At 41.6% G+C, this 7,939-nt stretch overlaps 1 non-coding gene across 1 annotated transcript; it reads right to left on the bottom strand.

Moving 5' to 3' along the window:
- Positions 1-7,090: 7,090 nt before the first annotated feature.
- On the bottom strand, positions 7,091-7,163 carry TRNAK-CUU (transfer RNA lysine (anticodon CUU)). Its single transcript has one exon. It is a non-coding gene; the product is annotated as a tRNA-Lys (tRNA).
- Positions 7,164-7,939: the final 776 nt, after the last annotated feature.

Below are 7,939 nucleotides of genomic sequence, written 5' to 3'. Positions count from 1 at the left end.
CGCCTCCAGCCTGGCGCCGCTCTGTGTGTGTGTGTGTGTGTGTGTGTGTGTGTGTGTGTGTGCATTATGGGAGAGAGTTATACACTCGTGCTGTCCCGTCTCTTAACCTTATAAGTATATACTATACATTTGCTCCTGGAATTGGTTCAGTTTAGTAAGTTAGAGAGAACTTCCAAATTTATTTTCTCCTGGCAAGATGGCCGGGTGGTTTAAGGCGCTGCTTTCAAATCATTGTCTGGTCTTCCGGGCGTGGGTTCGAGTCCCGCTCCTGATAAACATTTATCTTTCTTTTTTCCATAAAACATGACTAACCCAGAGACAGCAGGAACCAACAGTTGGTTGGGACACAAGATATACACTAATCCCTGGGATGCTTCCATCCAATGGAAAATGAAAAACATACAATTGGAAAAACTTATTTTTTCCTGAAAACATGTTGACTTATATTCATGTAATGGTTACGAAAACTAAACAATATACACCAAGATGACTACAGGTTCAAAATACTGTTACAAGGACAGATCAAGACAAAATCATGGTTTGTGGAGTTTAATTCTTTTAACTCAGTGTAACACCGGTATGTGGTATATTTAGACCATATTGTCTTGTTATATTAGGAAGACACAACTGTATTGAATGTTTTACCGTCATTAGTATTATAGTACAGTAATATTTATCATAATTACATTATTACTATTACTATTATCAAAATCATCATCATTATTATCATCATTATCATTATTATCATTATCATCCTTATTATTATCATTATTGTCATTATCATTATTGTCATTATTATTATTATTATTATTATTATTATTATTATTATTATTATTATTATTATCATTATTATTATTATTATTATTATAATCATTATTATTATCATTATTATTATTGTCATTATTATTATCATTATTATTATTATTATTATTATTATTATTAATATTATTATTATTATTATTATTATTATTATTATTATTATTATTATTATTATTATTATTATTATTATTATTATTAATATTATTATTATTATTATTATTATTATTATTATTATTATTATTATTATTATTATTATTATTATTATTATTATTATTATTATTAATATTATTATTATTATTATTATTATTATTATTATTATTATTATTATTATTATTATTAATATTATTATTATTATTATTATTATTATTATTATTATTATTATTATTATTATTATTATTATTAATATTATTATTATTATTATTATTATCATTATTATTATTATTATTATTATTATTATTATTATAATCATTATTATTATCATCACCATTATTGGCATTATCATTATCATTATGTATCATTATTATCATCATCATTATTATTATTATTATCAATATTATTATCATTAGTATCATTGTTATCATTATTATAATCATTATGATTATTATTATCATTAAGTATAATATATCTGTTACTGAAGGATACAATATGCTGGTTATCAAGTGGGAAGTTAGATATGGTATGGATTGTCATTTCACATGTAGGTTAGTAGGGAATATATTGTGTACCTAACGTGTGTTGTTGAGCATTATAATCGTCCGATAATGATAATGATTAAATCTTATTTCCTGATCTTATCAGTTTTAAAACCAGATATATGAAATATCTTTCGTTGACCATAATTTTGTCTACAGTTTAGTATGTACATGTGTGTGTGGTCTTAAGATTTAGGTGACTAAGTATTGCAATTCACTGGCAGGTATGGTGTGCATTATCACCGAGCCTGAGTCTCAAAGATCAAGGTCATGGGTTCGAATCTCCAACATTCAGTATGTTCATCCAACGTTATAGTGAAGATCTTGACGATGAATTAGGATTTTGACATTATCTGAAAGCGTTGGGTCAAAGATCAGTGATTTTAAGAGTTTAGTGAGATAGTATTGAAGTGGAGATTGTAGTGGCTGAGGCCAAGAACCAGTGCTGTCCAGTGAGTACTGAAGATAATGACCCTTGTCCTGCCCCATTAGGTCAGGTCAAATGGCACTTAACGAAGTAGCGAGTTAGAGTCAAGAACAGAGGCAAGTATTTTGGGAGCAAGTGAGTGAGTGTGTCAGCAGTTATGATGTAAGAGACCAGGTATTAGTGATGGTGATTTAAATGCGAAGGTAAGTAATGTGGCAGTGGAGGGTATAACTGAGGTGCATGGAAATGGTGAACAACTTGTGTTGTGTGTGTGTAAAGGACTGGTGATTGGGAATACCTGGTTTGTAAAATGTGATATACATAAATATACGTATGTGAGTAGGAGAGATGGCCAGTGGGCATGGCTGGATTACATGTTAATTGAAAGACGTGTAAAAGAGAGACTTTTGGATGTAAATGTGCTGAAAGGGGCTGCTGGAGGCGACAGTGGAGACGACAGTGAAGATCTGAAGAGGTTTTCGAAAAAGAGGAAACAATGTCGGGGAGAAGAGGTGGCGAGAGGAAGTGAACTTGGAAAAGAGACTTGTGTGAAGAAATACCAAGAGAGATTGAGTGCCACATACACTCTTACTGTGTAAATATCCCTTTCTATGAGATGACGTAAAGATGTTGATGAACAGAGGAGTTGGGATATGACATGAAAAAGTTGGAGAATAAATGAAGGAAAGATTGAGATATACAGATGACTGGCGGACCGCAATGATGGTTGTCAATCTAGCCAGCTGGGTTATTATTTATAAGTTGTGTTTAGTTGTAGGTCCAAGTTTGTTGTCATGATATAATGTTGACTGCCAGTGAGTACCTGGCTGGCGCGGGTGCCACAAGGCTGGGTCAAGTGTAGTGTAAGTGTGGTCTAGGGATGGTGTGTGTACCACTTGTAGATGATGGGCCGCATCATGACCTGCCGGTTATAACATCTTGACCAACACCTGCTGCTGCTACACTTGCAACTCTCCTTTTCTAAGGCCGTTTTTATGCTTCATGTAACTTTGTCTTTTTTAAATCATTCTAAAGCTGTAGTTACAAAATTATTTTTACTATGTAGTTTCTGTGAAGATATACTCTGAAAGCACATCGCTCTCGTCTTCCAGGCATTGCCCATCTGATGCAATAATTGGTGGCAGGTGACAGTTGATATAGAGTGATTGAGGCCAACGTGACCACGTGGGGCTTGTGACTGGTTGAGGCTTGCGTGACCACGTGGGGCTTGTGACTGGTTGAGGCTTGCGTGACCACGTGGGGCTTGTGACTGGTTGAAGCCAGCGTGACCACGTGGGGTTGTGACTGGTTGAGGCTACCGTGACCACGTGGGGCTTGTGACTGGTTGTGGGCAGCATGATCACATTAGGCTTGTGACTGGTTGAGGCCAGCGTGACCACGTGGGGCTTGTGACTGGTTGAAGCCAGCGTGACCACGTGGGGTTGTGACTGGTTGAGGCTACCGTGACCACGTGGGGCTTGTGACTGGTTGTGGGCAGCATGATCACATTAGGCTTGTGACTGGTTGAGGCTTGCGTGACCACGTGGGGCTTGTGTCTGGTTGAAGCCAGCGTGACCACGTGGGGTTGTGACTGGTTGAGGCTACCGTGACCACGTGGGGCTTGTGACTGGTTGTGGGCAGCATGACCACATGGGGCTTGTGACTGGTTGAGGCCAGCGTGACCACGTGGGGCTTGTGACTGGTTGAGGGCAGCATGACCACGTGGGGCTTGTGACTGGTTGAGGGCAGCGTGACCACGTGGGGCTGTGACTGGTTGAGGCCAGCGAGACCATTTGGGTTGTGACTGGTTGAGGGCAGCGTGACCACGTGGGGCTTGTGACTGGTTGAGGCCAGGGTGACCACGCGGGGCTTGTGACTGGTTGAGGCCAACGTGACCACGTGGGACTTGTGACCGGTAGAGGCTAGCGTGACTACGTGGGGTTGTGGCTGATTCAGGCCAGCGTGACCACGTGGGGATTGTGACTTGTTGAGGACAGCGTGACCACGTGGGGCTTGTGACTAGTTGAAGCCAGGGTGACCACGTGAGGTTGTGACTGGTTGAGGCCAGCCTGACCACGTGGGGCTTGTGACTGGTTGAGGCCAGTGTCACCACGTGGGGTTGTGACTGATTGAGGCCGGTGTCACCACGTGGGGCTTGTGACTAGTTGAAGCCAGGGTTGCCACGTGGGGTTGTGACTGGTTGAGGCCAGCCTGACCACGTGGGGCTTGTGACTGGTTGAGGCCAGTATCACCACGTGGAGTTGTGACTGGTTGAGGCCAGTGTCACCACGTGGGGCTTGTGACTAGTTGAAGCCAGGGTGACCACGTGGGGTTGTGACTGGTTGAGGCCAGCCTGACCACGTGGGTTTTGTGACTGGTTGAGGCCAGTATCACCACGTGGGGTTGTGACTGGTTGAGGCCAGTGTGACCACGTAGGGTTGTGATTAGTTGAGGACAGCGTGACCACGAGGGGTTGTGACTAGTTGAGGCCAGCGTGACTACGTGGGGTTGTGACTGGTTGAGGCCAACGTGACTACGTAGGGTTGTGACTGGTTGAGGCCAGCGTGACCACTGGGGTTGTGACTGGTTGAGGCCAACGTGACTACGTAGGGTTGTGACTGGTTGAGGCTAGCGTGACCACTGGGGTTGTGACTGGTTGAGGCCAGCGTGACCACGTGGGGTTGTGACTGGTTGAGGCCTGCGTGACGACGTGGGGTTGTGACTGGGGTGTTGATGTGTTGTGGTCGGCGTCCACAAGGTCGTTATCTTAGTATTTCAGGAACGGAGGAAGATCCACAGTGGACGTTTTACAAACACAATGTTGAATCATCACAACTTTTACCGAATCTGATTGAAATCAATGAATGAAATATGTCAAATATCAAGAAAAATAAGACAAAAGAAAAGTGATGTTTATTAATTCTTTCATTTTTCTTACGATCATGTGAAATAATTGCCAGATACCCCGTGCAGTGCTAACCCAGCGACCATACTTGACGGTTTTATTGTGGTACGATCCATTTTGGGGATGCCAGAGCCCAGGAAACTTCTCATATTCATCAAGTTAGGTTATCATTTCTCTCTGTCCCCCCACTCCGTGATCAAGATAAAACACATCGGATAACCAGAACAACGCCAACACCCCTCCTGACTGACCACCAACGACCTACTGAAACCTTTTGACCACCAAAGTTGATGACCCAAATTTTATATGGCGCTAGATTCTCTCCCGAAAAGCGCTAAAAAAGCGTTAAACTTGCTAAAATGACAGCGAAAAAATGCTCTTCGAATTATTTCTGCTCTTTGACGTGCCAAATGATTAATGACAAGTACGACTGACTGCTTTAACACTAAAATACTCACCATTATTCCAGATCTGCTAATTACCAATTCGCAGTCTCTTCGTCCTCGGTGACCTGGGGTTGTGGTGGTCTATGTGAGGGTCCAGGTTGTGGTTGTGATAACTCGTATCTTTTCAATAATCCAGTGTTTTTCAGTACTTCCTCAGGCAGTTCATAATCATAACAACAGTTTCCATTTCATCTTAGTCCATACTTGATAGTTAGTATTGCATTTAAGCTTTTGATAATCAATATCGAAGCTTTCACTTCACGATGTTCATATAACTAAAGATTTCCTCCAGTTGCATCCTTGTACGAGGCTGTTTCAGTCCAGAGTGCCAGGGTCACAGTGTTCTGCTTCCACAATACATGATGAAGCTTCCTCAACTGGAACTCAATGCGTGTAAGAATTTCTTCGTTGTCAGTAAACATCTTTGCTAATTCCAGTATTCCAGGCTTTATGGGTTGCAGACATTCACTTGTACTCAGTGATGACACTGACTGTAACACTTGGACATTATCTGGCAAACGTTGACGAAGCTGTTTCACCAACTCCACTACAATCTGTATGTATCTTCCTCGGATATCCTTTTCATCAGGAAGCTTACATTGTGCCATCTCCTTTTCAAACTCGTTCCTCAAGGACGCACGTGGGTCTAAGTAGTTCTCTATTGAATCTCCTTCATCTAATTTCTGCCTGGGATGAGAACCTTAGAACTTATGGAACCAATAAGTTGAATAAGGTCACTTAGCAGTTTGCTTGGATCCAGCGCCTCAGGTTTAAATTTCTCATTTACGCACTGGACTTCTCCAAGAATATACTTCAGGAATATCAGGAAGGCATAGTTTTTCTTGTCACAAAACATCTGATAGAGATTCTGATATGTGTAACACCTTTCATCATTTCTTGCTATTTCAATGTGAGTCATAAGTTCAACCCACTGCTGCAGTATTATGACAACTGCTGATTCAGTTGACTGCCATCGAGTCTGGCTTAGCTGTATAGATTTCATTGGAGGTTGACCATCACTGGCAGAGTAGGAGAACCAATTATAGGTTTCTCTGATGATAAAATCCAGGTTCCTAGGGAGATACTCTGCTGCAGCACGAGACAACTAGCAGTAGAGAATGACACACACACACTTGATCAAGATCACATGAGGAACTTCTAACTTGAGTGTATCATACACTCCACTGTTAACACCTGTCATCACAGAAGCATTGTCGGGGCTAATTGCAATAAGGTTTTGTAACTCCAACCCATTATTTTCAAAAGACTTCTTGATGGGATCACATATCCCATTAGCATTACAGTCAGTCAGCTCAACAAGGTCCAAGAAAGTCATTACAATCTTGTTCTTACTTTCAGAATAGAACTGGACAACAATACCCAATAATTTCGTTACAGTAATGTCATTACTTTCATCAGTTAAGAAGCTACACTTCTGACTGCCCATATCACTTTTCAAGTTGCTGTTAAAATGCGGGGCAAACACATTGCCCACAACTGCACTACACTTCCACCTTTTTAACCTGAAATTCTTGCATTCTTTACTGTTTGCAAATCCTGCTTTGCAAAGCTTACTGAGATGATGAACAACACGTAATGTACAATGTTCAGCAGTGAACAGTGACACATTTCCTTCAGCCTCCCGTGCATCATCACTGACTGTTTCAAACAGAATTGTGGTTTGTCTTTCAGTACTTAATAACTCTTCAGATGTCTTGTGTTTAGCAGATTGGTAGATCTAGACGAGCGGTGGGTGGTGTGTTTAGAGGCTGTTTCATGTTACATCATAGAAAACTGTTACCGTCCAACGTGGGGCTCGAACCCACGACCCCGAGATTAAGAGTCTCGTGCTCTACCGACTGAGCTAGCCGGGCTTATATAAAACCTTGTTCGAGTGTATATGTGTGTCTAAGCGAGGTTAATAACCACCATCATTAACCCCTAACAACGCTGTATTATCAGCGATAACGTTCAATAACTGACCTGAGGTCACATGATAGATACATAAGGGGATCCGACCATGACCTTATCAACGTCCTGAGACCCCGGCTGATGTGTCAGGTTAGATAAGAGGCATAACATCCTCTCTGTCTGATGTTGTGAGAGTAAGACACTAATGGTTAGGAGGCAGCAAGTGTGTCTGGAGACACTCTCCTCTCTGTCTGATGTTGTGAGAGTAAGACACTAATGGTTAGGAGGCAGCAAGTGTGTCTGGAGACACTCTCCTCTCTGTCTGATGTTGTGAGAGTAAGACACTAATGGTTAGGAGGCAGCAAGTGTGTCTGGAGACACCCTCCTCTCTGTCTGATGTTGTGAGAGTAAGACACTAATGGTTAGGAGGCAGCAAGTGTGTCTGGAGACACTCTCCTCTCTGTCTGATGTTGTGAGAGTAAGACACTAATGGTTAGGAGGCAGCAAGTGTGTCTGGAGACACTCTCCTCTCTGTCTGATGTTGTGAGAGTAAGACACTAATGGTTAGGAGGCAGTAAGTGTGTCTGGAGACACTCTCCTCTCTGTCTGATGTTGTGAGAGTAAGACACTAATGGTTAGGCGGCAGCAAGTGTGTCTAGAGACACTCTCCTCTCTGTCTGATGTTGTGAGAGTAAAACACTAATGGTTAGGAGGCAGCAAGTGTGTCTGGAGACACCCT

The sequence above is a fragment of the Panulirus ornatus genome, chromosome 8 (assembly GCF_036320965.1).
Source record: "Panulirus ornatus isolate Po-2019 chromosome 8, ASM3632096v1, whole genome shotgun sequence".
In the NCBI taxonomy this organism is placed as follows: Eukaryota; Metazoa; Arthropoda; class Malacostraca; order Decapoda; family Palinuridae; genus Panulirus; species Panulirus ornatus.
This window is presented reverse-complemented; position numbering and strand designations above follow the sequence as displayed.